The sequence below is a fragment of the Urocitellus parryii genome, chromosome 2, assembly GCF_045843805.1.
Source record: "Urocitellus parryii isolate mUroPar1 chromosome 2, mUroPar1.hap1, whole genome shotgun sequence".
NCBI lineage: Eukaryota > Metazoa > Chordata > Mammalia > Rodentia > Sciuridae > Urocitellus > Urocitellus parryii.
The window spans coordinates 116,918,197-116,938,382 of NC_135532.1; positions in this window are offsets into that span (position 1 = coordinate 116,918,197).

Consider the following 20,186-nt stretch of genomic DNA (forward strand, 5'->3'; position numbering starts at 1 on the left):
CCTGCGGAGGCTCCTGGGTGGAGTCTGAGGGCTAAGGCAGGGGATGAGGAACTCGGACTCCAGTAGCACCAGGTGCCATTCAGAAATTGCTCCTCCCAAAGAGGAGCAGCAGTGGCTTGATCAGGGTGGGGATGAGACCACCCTCTCGTAGGGTATCCTGCTAGGACCTGAAGTAGCCCACTGTGTCCTGAACACTGGCAGGCCCGGCCAGCTTAGAGCTGCCTTCTAAGTGGAGAGTCTAAGAGGAAAAGGCAGAAACTTAAGAAACTATGCCACCCTCAAAGAGAGGGACAACAGAGTGAAAACCTAACCTAGGAAGACAATGATGGCGGTGAATTAAATGTTTCCAATTCCGTTCAATAACATTGTTATTGTGTGATTTAAGTTACCAAATCCAGGTCCTAAAATATCCAGTGTTGTTTGTTCCAGGAAAGTTGAAGCCACTCACCTGGCAGGGCTATGTACATTTCTTTGAGGGCTGTTGGAAAAAAAAAAAAAAATTGTAATATGTTAAGTCATTTTCTCATTTAACAATATGGTGAATACTGTGTTATGAGACTGTGGGTCCTATTAAAAATCTTCTGGAGAATATTAAATTGTTTTGTCTTAGCAAGTAATTAACCTGGCTGGAATCAAGCTGCAAGTCTTGACCTGCCTTCTGTGGGCTGCAGTTCTGACACCAGTTTAGTTTTCAGTCTGCTGGGTCATTCTGGCTGGCCTCTTAGGAGTATCACCTGGGAGACACTCCGGAGCCTAGACAGAGACCTGTGCTGGGAATTCACTCTCAGAGCATTTGCTATGTCCTCTGCAGCCAGGTTCCTACCCAGGCAGCTCACCCGTGAGCTTCGCAGTTTACATCACATTTAAGGATTCCTTTCCACCGTTCCCTGTTCTCTGTGAATTCTCTCCCCCTCTACAGGCCTCAGAATCCCCTTTCCCTGATGCTAAGGACTTCAAGGGCCATCAAAGCTCCACTGGAAATCGAGAAGTAAGAACAGCCTTTAGGGACTATCATAATCCGGAATGGCTAGATAATTGTCAAGACCCATTTCAAAACAAACATGTGGCATCATTTGTTAACAAAAATATTCATAATTTCAAGATAGCAACAGCTGAGCATTTAACCAGCTGTGGGTGCTTCTGAGCGTGGGGTTCTGTGCAACTTCACTAACAGCACTCCCTGAAGTTGGCACTGGCCCCAGCCCTGCTGGAGGTCACAGCCTGCTGGAGGTCACAGCCCAGCCAGAGAAGTTTGCCATTATGGGAATGTGGACCATTGGTGTAAACGCCTTTGCCATGAGAGTATTGTCACATGGATTCAATACTGAATGTGAGATTTACCTTTCTTACAATATGCATCCATATTTTTATAACTACAGTGAAACCTTCATTACTGTAGATTCCATAATTTTGAATTTTCCAACTTACTAAAATTAATTCATAGGGCTGGGGATATAGCTCAGTGGTAGAACATTTGCCTAGCATGCACAAGGCCCTAGGTTCAATCCCCAGCACCACGAAAACAAACAACCAAACAAAAATAAAATAAAATTAATTCATAGTCCCAACATCAATGCTTGTGGATGGTGTTTTATGGTATTTTGCAGAAATGTGCAGAGTAGTAAAAAATAATGCAAGTGGCCCAACAAGCACATTCTCAGCTGAAGTCAAACAAGGTCACTCTCTGCCTTCTTATTTCAGGTCTTATACTATAAACAAGGGTTGGTTCTTTTTATGGTTGATTTAGTGCCACATTTTTTTTATTTTTATGGGTGACTTCAACTGTTTAAAATGGCCCCTCCACACACAGCCGAAGTGCTGTTTAGGGTTCCTAAGTGCAGGAGGTCTACAGTGTCCTTGACAGAGACAACATGTGGGGTCAGCCCCTCTCAGGCCTGAGTTGTGGCGCTGTCCACTCTGAGTTCAACAGCCATGAACCAACAGTGTACATGCAGTAAGATGTGTTTTAAAAGAAACACACTTGAAGCAAAGTTGCTATGGTTAGAATATGAGGTGTTCTCCAAGAGTTTCTGAAAATGCAGGAATATTCGGAGGTAAAACTATTCGTTTATGAGAGCTGTCACCTAATCAGTGGGTCCTAGTTGGAGTGATGGTGGTAACTATAGGTGGAAGGGATGTGGCTGGAGGATGGGTCAAGGGCAGGCCCTGGAAGGGTGTGTCTTCTCTAGGATCCTTCCCCACGCCCCTGCTTCCTGACCCTGCCTTGAAGCTATCGGCGTTCCTCTGCTGGGCCCCCCACCATGGTAAGCCTTACCATAGGCCAGAGCAATGGGGTCAGCCATCTATGGACTGAGACCTCTGAAACCATGAGCCCTAAATAAACTCTCCCTCCTCTAAGTTGTTCTTTGAGTGTTTGGGTCACAGGGATGCAAAGCCGACTCACAGTGATGTGTTGACTGGTTGGTGACTATGTGGCCAGAGCCCTCCAGGAACCCAAAGCTTTTTTCCTTGGGAGTAATGGTCGTTTTTGTTTATTTGTTTGTTTGCTAATTCGGTATTCACAGCAACTTTATAGACCCAAACTATCATAAATAACAAGAACCATCTACCTGTGTGCAATGTCTAGAGTCTCAACAAGGATGTGCGCATGGTGATATAAACATATTTGAAGATGTCATCTTTCTACAAAAGGGAGTATATGACTCACAGGCTCATTACTTATTCTGTGACAGATATTTTTATATACATTTCCTATATTTACTTTACATTCATTATGTTAGTCAAGTCTTAAATAAGCATTATTATTCCTATTTTACAGCTGCTGAAAGGGATCCAAGATCTGGCTCGTCTCATATCACATAGCTAGTCCCTAGTAAAACCAAGATTTGACTCTAGTGTGTGTGTGTGGGTAACCTGGCCATCCCTGTCATTCTCTTGGTCATGTCCTTGAGTCTCTGTGGACATAAATACTATGATAGACAATCCTCTATGGTAGGTGACTTGGAAGATGGTCAGGGACTAAGAATGAGCAGGGCCAGGACAAACAGACAGTCCATGCTGGGGGAAGCCCACTCCCATGTGCATGGGAAAATGTAACATCATGTTCACACCTGGTGTGAAAATCATCTGCACACTCAACGGAGCCTGGTTTTCCCAGTCACGGGATCCCAGGTACAGGGAGAGGTGGATCAGCACTTCTCTCTCAGGGAGGGCATGGGATTATGGCTCTAGAAAATTTCCTCTGGACGTGATGTGATCCAGTCAATGGAGACTTGGAAAACAGTCTTCCTCCATCTCTGTGATAAAGTGCATGACAAAGGGGAGCACAAGAAACAATGACAATTGTTTGGATTTAGCACACAGGACCATCAAGGAATCACAGAAGAAAGCTGGCCACAAGGTAAGGTTCCGGATGAAGAGAGGTGGATGCTGTGTACACACAATTCTTCCTGCTGGTCAGACAGGTATTCTCCCACACACGGGCTTGGTCAGGTTATGTGACCATGCACAGCAGGAGAGAACCCGTCCGTGCATTTGAAGTCTGTTATCCACTGGGTACATGAAAACAGCCCCTCGCAGCAGCACAGATTGTTTGGAAATCCAGGACTCATTTTGGGAGCTAAGTTAAAAATATAACTAAGGAACAATAAATAGTAACTTACAAGGGAAAGACATCGAATCGTGAGTGTTACCCAGTAGGATGGCGCCTCATACCCCCACATCATAGTAACCCGTGTGATCATAGAAAGCCCACCCACGATTTCCTCAGAAGTGTCAAATAAGGAAAGGATGCTTTTGAAAAAAAAATAATCATGAAAACCATAATTTTCTCCCCCTCTCAGTGGAACACAGAACTGAATAGGGATAGTGAAGTGCTCTCCTGATCTCAACCTGAGGTCCTTGGACTCATGGCATGGCCAGGAGCCAGGCACTGTGTCCTGGCCTTTGCTCTGAGGCCTATTCCATTTCCCACCACTCCAGAGTCACCTGTAGCATGGCGACTCCCATGCAAAAGTAAAATCAATACACCTGTGTCCCTGTGTTTGGATTTTTTTGTGTTGTTGTTAAGGAATACACGAAAGGGAGATACAGCATGCAGACACTCAGTTGCCAGCAACACAGATGGGCTTGGGAACAGCGTGATCCAGATGGGCAGGACCAGAGCCATCTGTGGGAGGCTTGGGCAGAAGATCTGGGCAGGAGCTTGTGAAGAGCTGCTGAATGCTACTGATAGATGAGCTGGTTCTTGAGCCCACTCGCCCTCCAGTGAAGATATTTTGATCTCCCAAGCTAAGCTAGTTTTGAAAGAAGTGGCCTGCCACACAATCACTGGCTCCCAAGGAGGAAAAGTATCAACTAATACACCAGAAGTCTCTCCTATTTCATTCACTTGTTGCTTAAGTATTTAATATTTCCATTTAATTGGATATTTCTTAATTCAGTGGAAGGTGTATGGGCCCCCTGTGACCAGCCAGAACACCACATTTCACAGGGAGACAGGTAAGTGACTGAGCCTGTTTTCCTTCCTGTTCCTCCTGCCCTTCCTCCACTCTAGTGCCAAACTGCGCTTCAGAACTTTCTTCCCATTTCTCTCATTTTTTCTCCTGTCCACCGCAGTTCTCTGATGCTCAGTCCACCTGCTCTTTATTTCCCATATGCCTACAGTGGGTAAAGGCTCACTGGCCTCTGTTCTGAGAGACTGCATGGATGGTGCACAGCAACCAGGCCCTCTCTAGTGCTGAGAGCCATAGCCAAGTAGGAATGACGCATGGCATTTCTGGTTGAAAGGTGACCCCAGCAAGCCATTGAGATGATAATGATTATGTTAAGATGTGCATTCAATTGGAGATTAGACCCCTGCTGTCCACCTCGGCCTGCTACTTTGGAGCTCTTGCGGGACTCCCAGAGAGTTCCCATTGGTTGGGGAAGTGTGGTAGGAGGGAATTCCGGAGGAGGGATTTCCTGTTGGTGTAGTGTGTCCTGGGAGAAGGCCGTGTGAGTGGCATTCGCGGGACTTTTGGAAATAAAGTTTGTTCCTGCTTGAGTGGCTCGTGATTTTGTGCCCAGCCAGACTGCGGCACTCTAGGTACACATTCCATCCCTCAGTCTGCAGCAGCCAGCCCAAGAAGCCAATCACAGCCCTGTCACAATGGCTCCAGCCAGCCTTCAGCACCTGACTGATAACAGCTTCCCTAAATCCTGTCCCCACCACCACCCTGCTTCCAACCGGGACGTGTGGAAAAAGCCAGTTGGCCTCCATAAGCCCCCATCAGATGCTGCTGCTGATAGGCCAGCCCACTTCCAGCCCCCCTGCCCACCACCCCAGCTGGGGCTCACCTGAGCCCTGCCCTTCACCTCTGCAGGTATAAGTCACCAGGATAGATTCCTTACCCTGCAAGAGCTGGGAGTGAACAGCCATGGCTCCTTCCCTTATCTCAGTCCTTCCATGGCACCGGCCAGCTCGCCGTCCATAGGCCCCTGGGCATAGACGCCTGGCCTAGGTCTTTCAGAAGCCCTGAGTCTTACTGGCTTCTGCTTCACTCCATGTGTCTTCCAGACGCACACTACCTTCTAGGGACCTTTAATACGAGCCTAATTTTGCTTTCTTTTCTTTTTTTTTTTTAATCCATATATTTTCTCTGACTGAAAACTATGAAGTATTATTGGAACTGGGTGTGCATCAACCGTGGCTCCTAAGAGAAATAATAAAATCATCAATTTGTTTCCATAAGTATAATTGGACATTTAATCCAATATAATATCCTCATTATGTCTATTAATGAACATATTCTATGCAGTCATCTGGTCTACTGCCAAATAGAACCTATAAAATGTAATGGGCTTTGTGTCTGCAACTCTTACGTAAGACCGCAAAGGTTTCTCTTAGTTCAGTTCTTTCTCATTCTATTCACGTTTTGGTTGAAATAAAAGGCAAAAGAAAATAACCTTGTATATGCATATTAGAACTCTAACAGGTAAGGGTTTCCATGGATACTTTTATGCAGCTGAAGAGTTTGTGTGTGGAGAAAGGCATTCATTTCTACTTCTGAAAGATTCTGTTCTGGAAAAAAAAAACTGCCAATCATTTCCTATGTCTCCACTTTCTAAAAGAATAAAATATATATCATGCATGCTATGTTGTATGTTATAGGATAGATAGGTCTATCTAAATAACCTTTTCAATCATCCGACTTATTGTAGTCATGTCTTGAAATGCTGTTAAAGCTTGAAAATTCTATCAGGATTTAAATAAGAAAATATTAATGAGTTTAAAGTATTGCTTTCTAATTGTATAAAACATCTTTCCTCTTGCTTTGTTTTTTGACATCATTTCGGCAGTTTAAATTAGCCAATTACCTTATGCTGGCATAAAGACTTAGTTTTTACTTAAAATAGATTTTGAAACAATTGAATCTCCAATTTTATCTTGACTTGAAACATTTCAGGTATCTTTTATTGAATATTATTTCCTGACATCCCACCCAAATAATATTCTGCAAGTTTTCTTTTTATCTTTCCGTGAAATATGCCAAAAAAGATGCAAGACTTCGGATCATGGTCATATCTTAAGCCATATATATAGTTTTATGAGGAGCTCCAGGAGGTTTCTGTGACATTCTGATGAATAAATTCACTTGTTTTTGATATGTTTGTTTTTATACTATCATGCGCTAAGCAACAATAAACCATTAATATGGTCTAAAGCATTAAATAAATAGTAGTTAATAAATAAATAATCTAAAAAATAAATTTATCTCATTCTAATGTAAGACTTTAGCTCCCGAATATTCTTTATTTTAGCTACTTAACTGGTACACTCTGAATAGTACCAAAGTCTAAATTGTGGTCAGAATAACAAAAATAAAATAAAATAAAAATAAAAGAATAAGAAAAATATCATTCAATCTACAAATTGATCAAATAATACTTTTTAAAAAAATTTTATTTATTCTAATTTGTTATACATGACAGAAGAATGCATTTCAACTCATAGTACACATATAGAGTACAATTTTTCATGACTCTGGTGGTACACAAAGTAGAGTCACACCATTAGTGTCTTCATACATGTACTTAGGGTGATGATGTACTTAGGGTGATGATTGTGACTGGGCCAACACCGATGTTAGGAAATAGTACATTTTTATGGTGGAATTTTATGATGTGCATTTTCAAGCCCCTTGGTGCTGTGGCTTCTCTACTGGGGGCCACTGCTGGGGTACATTGAACTATTCTAATGTAAGATAAATGGCGGCCAAAAATACAAGCTATAATATGAGGAGAAGATAGAAGTGCAAGTTATATTTAGATCTAACATTAGTTTTGGCCCAGTCACAATCAAGATGACATCTTGATGATGACCAAGGATATGTTTATAGAAGGTGATTCCTTGACCCACAGCTCAGTGCACTGTGTTCTGCTTGAAAGGGACCGCCTTTTAGGTGCTACTTTAAATGATTGGTATTTGGTAATAGGTGTGGAGTAAGTAAGTGGTTAGGACTGTACAGAGGTTATTGCAATACCTGATTTATACTCAGCATCAAATCATGGAAACTTCTGGCCTGAGACATCATGAAGTAACTTTTTGAGGATGATTTATTTTGGCAATATAGGATGTCCCTTTCCGCATTTGCTTCCCTGCCATCTCACTGAATATTGTTATTTTTCACAGGTCTTGATGGATCTTCTTCTTGGTTTACACTCTCCCTTAATAATTTGTCCATTCTGATGACTGTAATTACAAGCTTTTCACCCCCAAAATCTGTATCCCCCACTCAGATTTACAAATCACTAGTTCCTACCCACACTTTTCTCCCCGGTTTCTGACAAAAGTATGGAACTGTTGATCCGAGAGCTCAGTCTAGGTCTGTATCCTGAACCCAGCAGGTTTTATCCTTGGACTCAGCAACTGGCCCAAACATCAGTTCTTCCTCCGAGATGGGCCTGGGCATGATGCCGTCCTCGACCTCTACCTCATTCAGGAGCCACCTTGAACAGGCTTACAGTCCCAGGAGTGGCTGTGTCCCAAGGCCCTGTTAATGGACCCCTCCCGGACAGCTCCATTGCAGTTCCTGAATTCACACACTCATCCATGTAGATCTGGTCATGTCGAGGGCATCTTGTGAATTCACTCCCCAGAGCTTTCACACATACAGTCCTCTCTGGCTTGCTGTTCTTTCTTGTGCCCGGCTCCTCCCTGAGTCCACACACAGCAGGTTCTAGTGTTTTGATTCAATTGTCCTTCTGGCCCACCTCACCTGCACTCCATTTCCCAATATCCACCCATCACACACCTCTTCAGTGAGGAAGACTGGGTAGCATTCACCTGTGGTACCCCCAACGGAGCAAGAAGTCCTTGATTCTGCACTTAATACTCTGCCATCATTCATCTGGCACAACAGGCGTAACGTTGGATTATGGTATTTTCTGGCATGCCAATTTTGCAACCGAAAACTCAGATCACCATAAGGAAAGGACCAGAATGTCTACAAGGTTTTACAGTCCCTCATTGTGTGGCTTCAGAGCTGCCAGTGTTTACTCTATAAAGTGAGGGACCGGGATCAGAAGAGAACTAAAATTCCTCCCAGCCCTTCACAGTGCTGTAATTCTGTGGTGTCCACGTGTATGTGCAATAGCATTGATGAAAACATGTGAATGTGTAGACCCCCCTCAGCTACCTGCCTCAGAATGTGCTAGACTGTAGAAGGAAGTCTCCATTTGTCGTCCTGGCTTGAGAAGATTAGATGTATTTAAAACTACCTTTCTCAATGTAAGCAAACCAAACAGAAAAATGTAGAGAAAAATGCTCCATAAACTAACTACAAGAACTATGTTTTTACCATTGAAAATGTAACAAATCATTTCATGTGTTGTGTGTCAAAAAGCCAAGCTATTTGCTCAAGGGTTCTCATCAACTGTGAAAACCCGGGTTTGCAGAAATCCACGAGTTTCCATGAGGCAAGCCTGTTGATATGGTTTTATTTATTTCTCACGGCAAGATGTCTGAAGAAATCTAATTATTTAACTTATAATCTTTGTGAAGCGCATGGCCCTTCAGATTTCCATGAAATCCAAAGTGTGTGTGTGTGTGTGTGCGTGTGTGTGTGTGTGCGTGTGTGTGTGTGTGTATGTGTGTGTAGCTGGGCTCCTAGTGTTACATTCTTATGTGATCTGCTTTTTTGTTTTGCTTTGAGCAATAATAAATTTATCTAATAAGCACATTTTATTGACTTTCTGCATAGTGTTTTATTGGCACTGGGAACACAAAAAGTCTTACGAGTTCTGAATCTAGAGCAAGCAATCCAAGTCCCAGACAAATCAGCTCTTTTTGTACCCAATTCTTTCCCTCATCCTGTCCTTCCTTGCACCAGAAAAAGTACTAATACTAATAATGAGGACAGCAGTAATAGTATTTAACATGTCACATTTGCAGTGTGCCAAGTAGTTCATACCAATTATAGTTCAGATCCCTAGTCATATAATCATATAGTTGATGCCACTAATCAATTATAATAAATTGAGCACAGCTTTTCCATGAAGACTCCTTTAGGACTCACTGCAGCAGCTGAGTTGGCTCTCTGTCACTTTGCACACCCATGGCTTTTGGAACACACCTCTAGAACCACAGCCACCACAGGGGTAGGGATTGTTACTATAGAGGAGGAAACAAGACACAGGAATGATAAATAAGTTGTGTGATCTTACATCTTACAACTACGAAGTGGTGCCACTGGAATGTAAGCCCAGGGAGTCTAAAGCCAGTGCTCTGAACACTGCATTAAAGGTTTATATTGGGGAAATTAGAGAAATCACAGAAGAATACATGATGCTTTGAGAGGGATTTTGAGTCTACAGAGCCAGGAAAGCTCTGTCTGAAGATGTGCAGATTTATGGGCCAATTAGATGCATACTGTTGAGCCTCAGGTCCTTTTAGCTCCAGTCAATGAAACTGCTTCTCTTTTCTGAGTTGCACCTGGCACCTGGAGCTATAGGCACTTGGGATCTTGAAATGGATCAATCCCTCTGCTGGGATTTGCGCTGGCCCAGTAACGCCAACTCCACTTGCAGGGAGCATAAAGAACTCCTAACAATCAATGGTTAGTGCCCTGGAGGAGAACACAAACTAATAGAGAAAACTCAGAGAAGCGTGCATGGAAATTAAACCACGTGCAGCCAGGAGTCTGGAACACCACCCCAGGCATAGGGAGCGCCTCCACTATTCAGAGGAGGAGAAATCCTGTTTTTGCTATATGACCAAGAGAAAGACAGGCCACAGGCTCCACCTGTAATGTCCCCTGCACTAACCAACCTGCAGCATGGCGACATTCTTGATCAAGAAACAATGAAAGCAAAGTTGTGGCATGAAGATGTGCTTTGCATTCTCAGCAGAGGGTTCTGTATGTTGTGTTAATAGAAGCTCTTTGCAGTGGTGCCACTTGGGTCAGAATGGCTCAAGACCATCTGTAACCTGTTTAACAAAAGTGTGACGCTCCCAGCACTTCCACCTTGCAGGGCTGCAAATAGTTCTATCTAGGTCTGGAAACACCAGCCTGTCCAAATGCACGCAGCAATCAGAACAGAGGCCCTTCTTTTCCCATGAGCCGTAAGAGTTAGGATGCCTGCTGACCTGTCCTCACAGTGAGGAGCCTGTCTGTCCCTTGCTTGTAACTCTCTCACTTTGAGAAAGATTTCAACAACCTGATTCACTTAGACCTCAGTGTTCTGGAGAAGGCGTGGATGTATAAGAACAAATGTTTTGCATATTTTTCTTTAACTGGAAAAATATATTGACATCTGCAGATCTTTGCTTCTATTCTCTCTCACTCTCTCTCTCACTCTCTCTCTCTCTCTCTCTCTCTCTCCCCCCACCCCCTTTAAAAAAAATCACCATGTATTTTCAATGGATATTTTATGGATTGAAACACATTCAAATGATGTAGGAAAACACACAGATTTTTTAAAAACTTACCCTTAGTTCCACTATGAAATAAATGCCATCATAAATATCTCATGCATGTCATCGTCCTTTCCTTAGGCCGGTCATTGGTTGGTGATTGGCCTGTTTATTTCATGACAATTTGTAGTGAGATTATGGCATCACCATGTCATTACTCCCTTTGCCTTCTGCTGGGAGGTCATGGGAAGGTCACTTGTCTGACGCTGTGCACCAGTGACTTTTCTTATTCCTCACTGTTCTCCCTCTCCCCCAGGGCCCTCCTCTGAGGGACAATGTGACAAGCTCTGAGTGCCCTTCATGGGAAGGGTGCTTCAGGAAGAAGATCTGAGGTGAGAGGACATGCACATTCTGAACACTCTCCTGAGGTTTGATTCCATGTCCTGGACAGGGTCTTCTAGTTTTGATTGGGGGTGCCCTCATTCCCGTGGGGGTGAGGGGTCGGGAAGAGGATACCTTTCTACTTTGGGTAATTTTCCAAATTCAGGGTGTAACTGTGACAATTTTGCATCTGAAAGCAACAACTTCATCTTGTGTTCCTACAACTTTCAGCAGCAGTTTCCTACTGTGACATTGTGAAATGTGAAAAGTTGAGGTTTCATGGGGGTCGGCTTCTCTTCATAATGGCAAAGTCTTGAGATACCCAGATTCAGTAAGCTCCAGCCTGACCTCCCGATTGGAGAGCTGTCTGAACTCCACAAGTGCTTCCCTTCCTTTCCACTTCTTTATAGACCTTCAGTTTCTTTCCTTGATTATGAATGCAGAAGCTAACACTGCAGGATTCACTCCCTTCCTCGGTGCATAGTTAAGGACCTTGCCCATTAGCTAGGTGTTGAGAAAGGAGATCTGTGTAACTCACCCCAGAAGTCTGAAGTCTGGTGATAACTGTTATCCCCAAAGTGCCCAGGAACTTCTGTTGCAGCAAGATCCACTCCAGCTTCTCATTTCTCTTAATCTGTTCTCCCAGTAATATCAAATAGAGAAACTGTCCTCGCTTGAGCCACATTCAGAAATGGGAGCAGCCTGAGTTGGCACAAGTCCTAAGGTTGTTTTTTTTTTTTTTTTCTTCTTCTTCCAAGACTACTTAAGACGTCCACTTATTGAATAGCTCTCTCTCCGAAGACCCTTGACTTAAGTCATTTTCCTGGGGAACACTTTAGCAAACAGCATCCTGACAAATGTCTATTGTCTGCCATGTCTAACCACAGGAGACATTATAGCTGGTCATTGTCTCACTTACTTTGATGAATATATTTAAGAAATCTTCATGTCTAGATCTAGAGTGATGTGACATAGACAACCTACATCATGTTATGACACCCAGCAGAGGAATTATGAAGGAGCGTGTATTATAAATGAAAAGTGTGACCGGCAGAGTGACTTAGAGGTGCGAAGCAGAGCACACCATGACTGCTAGGGAATAGAGCTACTTATTTGTGCATTTAAATGGTGAAAACCAAGTAATAGAAACAGTCGAACAGCCCAACAACAATGAAATATTTAAGCAAACTTTGGAATGTCCACATAATGGAACTATATACAGTCACTAATAGTTGGATCTTTAGAGATACTTATTTATATAATGAAATGTTCACAATATAAGTTGAGATGAATCAGGCTACATAATTATGTATATATTATGGCTTCAATTGTGGAAATATCTATATATTTGAATTCTGAAAAAAAAAACTGGAAAGGTTTATACTAACATTTTGGAGTGTTTATTTCTAGATTGTGGGCTTTAGGGTAATATATTCATTTTTGTGCTGTTATATTTAATGAGCATACATTGTGCTTAAAAGAAAAAGATGCATTTAATATCAATTTCCAATAATGAAGCATTAATGTTAGAAGTCATATTTATTAGAAGTTTTAGAAGAAATCTGGGTAAAGATCAAGAAGCACTTTCAATGTGAAAATGGCAAACAGTTTTGCCAGGAGGTCAGGGATAGAGAGAGACCAAAGAATAGAGCTTTTATGTCACGGGCATCTTCCTGGATGAGAGGAAAGGAGACATTTCCATGTCTAGAGTGCAGGGCTGAGGTTTCACTGACATCAGAGGGAGATGACTGAGTTCTGGTGAATGAAATTTAAACCATCACAGAAGTTCTGACCTAGTTAACAGCTCATCCTACCCAACCCTCAGGAACGCTCCACTCCACCTCCGGGAACTGGTGGTCCTGTTTCTGCCTGAACCCTCCAGGGAGCAGGTGACCCAGCACCAGCCAGGATTTCCACTGTGCTGTGCCACAGTCCTACCTGCTAGGAATCCCTCCAGTGTGGGATTGAATCTGGAGCTCTGGAACTTCCATTTCTACATCTAATCAAGATAAGAAGAGTCATGAATGGAAGGGAAGGAATTTTAATCAGCTCAACTATGGCTATGTCTCTACTGAGGCTGGGAGAGAACATGCAGAGAATGGACTCTCATTCCTCACCTGCTTAAAAGTGTTTCTGATACTCGATGAGATGCCTCCTTTAAATCCTCTCCTCCCAGCAATGCCTGCCTTCAGTTCTATAAGGCATGGCTCCCGAAACCCTAACAATCCGGGCAGTTCTTCAGGAAGTCATGCTAAATGATGCTCTCTGGGAACTATGTCATCCATCATCCCCCTTCTTATTTGGTTCTGAGTTAGAGCTGCTGTAAGAAGAACTGGCATAAAACCCCGAAGGATGAGGAAGAGATCATTACTCTGAAGATCTCCACAGGTGACAACAGTAGGTGGAGGCCCTTGGAGGACTTCAGCTTTTCCTCACTCTGCTCTGCTCTGCTCCACATCCAGATCTCCTCCCGCCTGCTGCCTGCTCCTGAGGACCCCCCAGCCACCTCAGACACTTGAGGGAAGACTCACTTAGGTGGTCACCACATAGAGGCGACCACCATGGACACAATATGAAATTAATGTGGAAAAAGAGGCGACATGGATTTTAACAATATTATTTTGTCCAACCCATATTTAAACGTTCATCATTTCAACACATCATCCGTGTAAAAAATGTTTAATGAAGCAGGAAAGAGGTCAGTGTGGCTGAAACGGAGTGAGCAAGGAGGGTGGCAGGAGCTAAGGGAAGTAAGGCAACAAAGTACCAAACCCCACAGGGCACACAAATGCCGGAACAGAGTGGATTTCTTTCCCTCATAATGTGATGGACCCTGGAGCGGAGGAACAGTGTGACTTGACCATGCTGTGGAAGCTCCGGCTGCTCAGAGCAGAGCAAGTGGCAGAGCAACACATGTTGGAAGTGCAGGCTGTTGGGAGCCTCTCCAGTCCCAGGAGGAGAGAGGTGAGACTTGGACTCAGGTTACACATGAAAAGGGTAAGATATGGGAACTGTGAGATATATTTTGAAGGTAGAATTGACAACTTTGCCTGTAGTTAGGTGCACAGTGTGAGGAAAAGCAGATAGACCCAGGGACAGTGTCTGCCATTTTGGATCAGGCTGCTGGGAAAGAATGCCAATTCCAAGAGGAGGGAGACAAAGAAAGAGAATGGGTTTTTTTTCAGGGCAAGCACACATTATGATTTTAAATAATTATTCTTTCATCCTCATTTTGGTAAGCATATCTTCATTTATGTCCCAGAAACAAATCTTGAGCTAATAATGTTAGTTCCTTAACCTAATACCCAGGCATTGACATTACACTCAGTACATAGTTAATTTACCTTCCTCCATTACTCAATATCAGAAATACATTCATATACCTTATCTGCAAGTATGAAATTCACTTAGCCTCATGTTTCATTAATGGGATTAATTGATCTCCCAAAATAGTAGCCATTTCTTGTTTCCCTACTTACTTAGGCTGGATTACCAATTCAATGAATTCTTGCCTGTGCCCTCCTATTCCCCAACCCCTTGTCCTTCCGACCCATCTGAGCTTATCAGTCCCTAACCTATGATTAATTCCACCATCTGCTTGCTCAACAGAAACTCCTAAGCTGCCAGACACTGCTGGAGGAAGACTGCATAACTGTACAGCTTGGAATCACTGCATCTTTACCCTCTCCAGCCTCCACCTGGGCCTCAGTGCTTCTTGACTATCCTTCTGTTTCTACCCAGATAACTTCCCTCTCACTAAGGTGACTGCTTATGTTTCCCCACTTCTGGTTCAGTTTTCACTTCCGTATCCAAACAAAATAAGTGCAGATGATTGATTCATCCAAATTTCCTCCCCAGACTCTATCACTAGGTATATTAACATCTACCACTCTAACTTCTCATGTTTTCCTCTCCAAACATCTCTTCCAGATCCTGCTCAGTTATCAATGTCTCCCTCTTCATGAGTACCTTTCTTTTCCTCGACAAGTGTGCCTAAATCTCCTTGTGTCCTGAAGGGTAACCTTTCGTTCCTGGCCCCTCTTAAGCTGGAATTCCCGTCTCTGTTCTTCTTTTACTGTATTTTTCTTTAGAGGGTTTCAGAGCCTGCTGTAATCACATCTCTCTGCTCAGCCTGCTCTATCCAAAGTCATCAGGGCCCCAACCAGTCTTAAATTCAGTAACCCATGTCACATCTTTATTCCATTTATAGTCTCTGTAGGATTTAACAGTGTTGCTTACAGTCTCTTTCTTGAATCTCTCCATTCTGAGATGCTGGCCTGATTCCCCTGATGACTTCTAGAGTGTTAAGACGGGTTGACTTGCCTTCAATACCATTATGTGGTCCTTCAAGAATCCTACCTATGTCCTTTCTCATACTCATTCCCCTCCTGAGTGATATTATTCACCCATAAATTCCATTCCACTTATTGTGGCAACCATGGAAATGTTCTGCTCAAATTTCCTGCCGTGGGAGCATAGCTGACTGACAGCCTCAGCTGCTGCCCTTAGGGGTCAGCCACTCCATTTACACCTAAACCATGCCTGCCCTGGGCGGCTTCAGACAATGACTGAGTGCAGTGGAGATTCTCATCCAGGCCACTCTGTGGAGGCCTTTTATCTTCAAAGACGATGCTGCAGTCTGAGACTCTTCCCATATGAACCTCCTTCCCCATTTCTCCTTTCACAAGCATGAGACCCACCTGTGGTCTGAAGAATCTTCCGACCCACCCCTGCTTGCTCCTCTTCCTCTTCATGGGTGTTTCCCTTTTAAGTCTCTTGCACACTTAAACCCATCTTGACAGCTACTTCTTGGAGCACCATATTTAACACATCTACATACTGACAGATAAAAAATATATCTCCAATAACTTGAGCTTAGAGTAAGCGGCTTTTTAAATAACTCTTTCTCATTGGACCAAACATCTCTCAAATTCAACATACCTTTTACAAGGCTTTTGTTGCTTACTATTTTCCATAAATTCTTGCCTTAGATAATAGAACCATCATGCATTTCACTTCTCTCCTGCTCCATTCCCTCTCCCAGGGCCTTAGTTCAGACATGCATTGAACTTTGCTACATTGATTATCTGGCTCTGCCCCAAGAGATGCTCTATTCACAAAAGGCTCCCACAAACTAGTTCCCCAAAGCATGCATAGTCCTCTCCTTTACCCATCAGCCCGAATGTCCTCCACTCACTAGATAAATCCCATTCCCACTCGTGGCTCTCACCCTTTGCAAGTGCTGTTCATCATCTTGTACCATCTCGGTCACTTTGACATCAAGTTGAGTCAAAGTTCAACTCGAATGCTGTTTCCTCAGTAAAGCCCCTTTCTTATGCCAGCGACCATTGGCAAAAGTGACAATCCATTCCTCTTTGTCATCTTCATAAACTGTACAGACCCAAAATTCAACACTGTTCTTATTATGTGAATAATTTTCATCTACCTCTGAATTTTCTCTGCCCAATTTCTTAGTTTCTCCCTCATAATAGATGATCAATAAATATCTGTGAAATTAATTGAAGCAGAAATGAAATTAAATTATGTTGCTTATACTTTTTATCAGAAATACAATAACAACTGCTGATTAATTATCACTGTTTCTTAAATGCTTCAAAATAATCCGCTTACCTGTTTTTGACCGGCTCATTAAAACAGATATGAAGGTATCAAGGTTTGAGACCACCACTCAAACTTTGCCTGTGACTAAAATCTATTGTTCTCTTTTACAAAAATTCTCATACAATATAGACTTTTGGAGAAGAGCTTGCTTTGAGGTATAATGGTGACAGAAGCAAAGTGATGATGAAATGATGACGCCATTCTTAGAAACATGCTTTGTCTTGGGAACCAAGGAGCATTTGCAGTGGTTACAGAAGTAGAAAGGTGTCCCACTTGAGAGTTGTGCTTACTTTGGTGGAGTTCAGTGGGTTGCCTGTCATGTATCAGCTAGCTGACTTTCAAAGCATGTGATTGTTACTCGTTGATTGACTTTCTATGATTAGATTCAGAAAAATTAAAATAATACATGTGTATCCTAAGTGCCACTTCCCGATGTCACATAGTGCCCTCCGCAGGCTTGGATGTTACTGTGGTCTGGATACGAGGAGTCCCCCAAAGCTCCTGTTAATGCAGGAACATTGAGAGGTAGGGTGACTGGATTGAGAGCTGTAACTTCATCCATCATGGTAGTTTGAGTAGACAGAAAGGGTGACATGAGGGGAGGAGGGTCACTGGGTGGGCATGCCCTCGAAGGCATATATTCCCTGTGGTCTCTTCCCTGTCTCTGACTTTGCTTTCTGATCTCCATGATCCTCTTCAGGGCCTTCCCTCATACTGTGTCCCCTGGGGCCCAGAGAAGTGACATTGACTGTGTACAGACTGAGACCTCAGAAACCATCAGCCCAAATGAACTTCCCATCTCTAGGTTGTTGTTATTGGGCATTTTTGTTACAGTGATGCAAAGCTGTCTAAAACAGAAGTGTAAACCAATAAAAATATGAACACAAGGGACTCTCTTCACTGGAGACTCTCTGTATCACTGCTTTTGCATTCCAGGTCACACCGTCCTGGAGAGCTCTGGCATGGGGTCATGTTTGCTGAGACAGTGTCTTTGAAACTTGTGCTAAATGAAGCACAGAGAGCAGAAAAGATGTTAGCTGATGCTCATTTAACCTGTGTCTTCATCACTTTTTCTATATTATTAATTAATCTTCAAATCAACCAATAACGTAGATGCTTTTATGTTCATTTATCTGAAATCACTGGTATTTAAGTGGATTAAGTAAATTTTTCAATGTCATAAAGCTACTAAGTATCAAAACTAGAATTCAAACCCAGGTCATAGCCAAAGATGTTTGGCTCATGCTTGTCCTAAGGAAAAACCAGAACATTCCACTTTGAAAAAAATCTATCTGAAGAGAGAGCATGCGATGGAAATTTGAGTAAATCTGTATCAGTATTTCTGATGTGAAAATAAGCTAGTCTTGAACATATACTATTTTTTAACCTCTTCCCCACTCCAGGGGTTTCATAGGGCTACTCACAGAACCCAAGTGTCAAGTCTTCTTACATCTGATTTTATTCCTTCTCATGTTCTAGGTTTCTGTCTTATGCATCTTGACTATGCACAGCAGCGGATTCTTCATCCAGGTGAGGACGATACAGGACCTGCACAGTGCCAACCCTTCTCACTCAGGCTGTGCTATGCAGAAACCACCCAACGGAAGAGTGCAGGGTAATTAGGTTCTAGTGGGGATCAATTAACAATCACTTCAACGTGTTTCCATAGAAAGAAGAGATTATGACTCAATGATTCTATCCACCCCATGGGTTTTTTTCCAAAATGAATGAAATAAACATAGAAGTTTCCACAAAACAAATCAAAACTAACCAAAAAATCTAGCCATCTTGCATGCACTGAGGCTTCTGCAGGAGCCTGAGCAGGATCAAGCCCTTAACTTAAAACAAGGACAGGTGTAAAATGCAGAGAAGAGTCCGTCATTTATTTTTCAAGTGAACATCATCAAGTGTTCAGCAACCAACTTTGGACAGATGGCAAATTTGACTCTAGTTATTTTAGATTCTCTTTAAGAACAAGCATTTTATTTTGCTTTGAATACAATAGCAACTCAGATTGACTTTTCTCATATTACAAAGTTTTCATTGCCAAAGAGGAGAGATAAGTAGGCAAATATATACATATATGTTCAACTCATGTATGTATCACTTTTTCTATATTATTAATTAATCTTTATATATGTATGAGTTGAAATCAAATCAGATCATCAGGAGAAGCATTGTTTTTCTTAATACTAAGCCAATAAATTGATGCTGTTTGTAAATATTCAGAAGTATACCATATGTTTGGACCTTAAAAGTGATCCTGAGAAGACTCGATTCCATATTTTCATTAAATTGTACCCTAGAGCTTCTGTCCAACATCCAGGTATCCCAAATACTTCAACATAGTGACATCAATGAGTGACAAACATTGCATGACCATATTCAGAATAATAAATAAGAATTCAGTTTTCAGATCATTTTCTTTATTTTTGAATAGGTAACAGAAGTAACAGCATAAAACATACAGCAGGTGTCACAGATCCCAGTGGGTAGGAGCTCAACTTTAAAGCCGTAATTCAAAGAAAGTTCTAGGAAAGAAAAGAAGACCTGGTTCTATATATTGAGTGGATCTATCTTTTATCTCAAAAAATTTTTAAAAAATCAATGCAGGACAATCAATTAGAAAACGCATCCTCATAAAATTATAGAACTTTAAAAATAAAGAAAAGATCCCTCTGGGTTTCCATGCAGAATCAGAAAGTTAATTACAAAGAAAAGGAAAACAGGCTGGCCTCCTGCTTCTTGCAAGCAGCCGTCAAAGCCAGACAGAGATGCAACAGCACCCTCCACACTTGAAGAGGCATCAGGACCAACCAGGCTGCTCCTCAGAGGCTGAGGACACCCAGGAGTCCTTCCTGCAGAATCCACCAGAGCGTGAACTTCATTTAGCAAAGAGATGATTAAGGAATTTAATGAAAGAGCTAGTAAAAAGGATTAAATATACTTACTTAAAGCTAGCTGGCTGCTACATAGGTGGGAATGGGAAAGAAAAAAAATAGTAGACAAATATCCTTTGCTCTGTCAAAGTCAAAGTAACAAAACAAAACAGAAAAGACAAGTAAAACAGAATATAAAGGGTACATTCATTGATTGCTGCAAAAGTAACAGGGAGAAGCAAAAGTTGACACCAAATGACTAAGAACATAAATTGAAAGTACTAGAATAAGGTAATAAATTGTTAAATACATCTCCAAAATCACAGAAATTATTACAAAATAAAAGAAGTTCAGCAAAGAAAAAAGGAAAAAAGGCTACCAAATTAGACACAATATGTATAATTCCATATTATTTTTTAAAAACTCATATCTAGCACAATTTTTCTGTA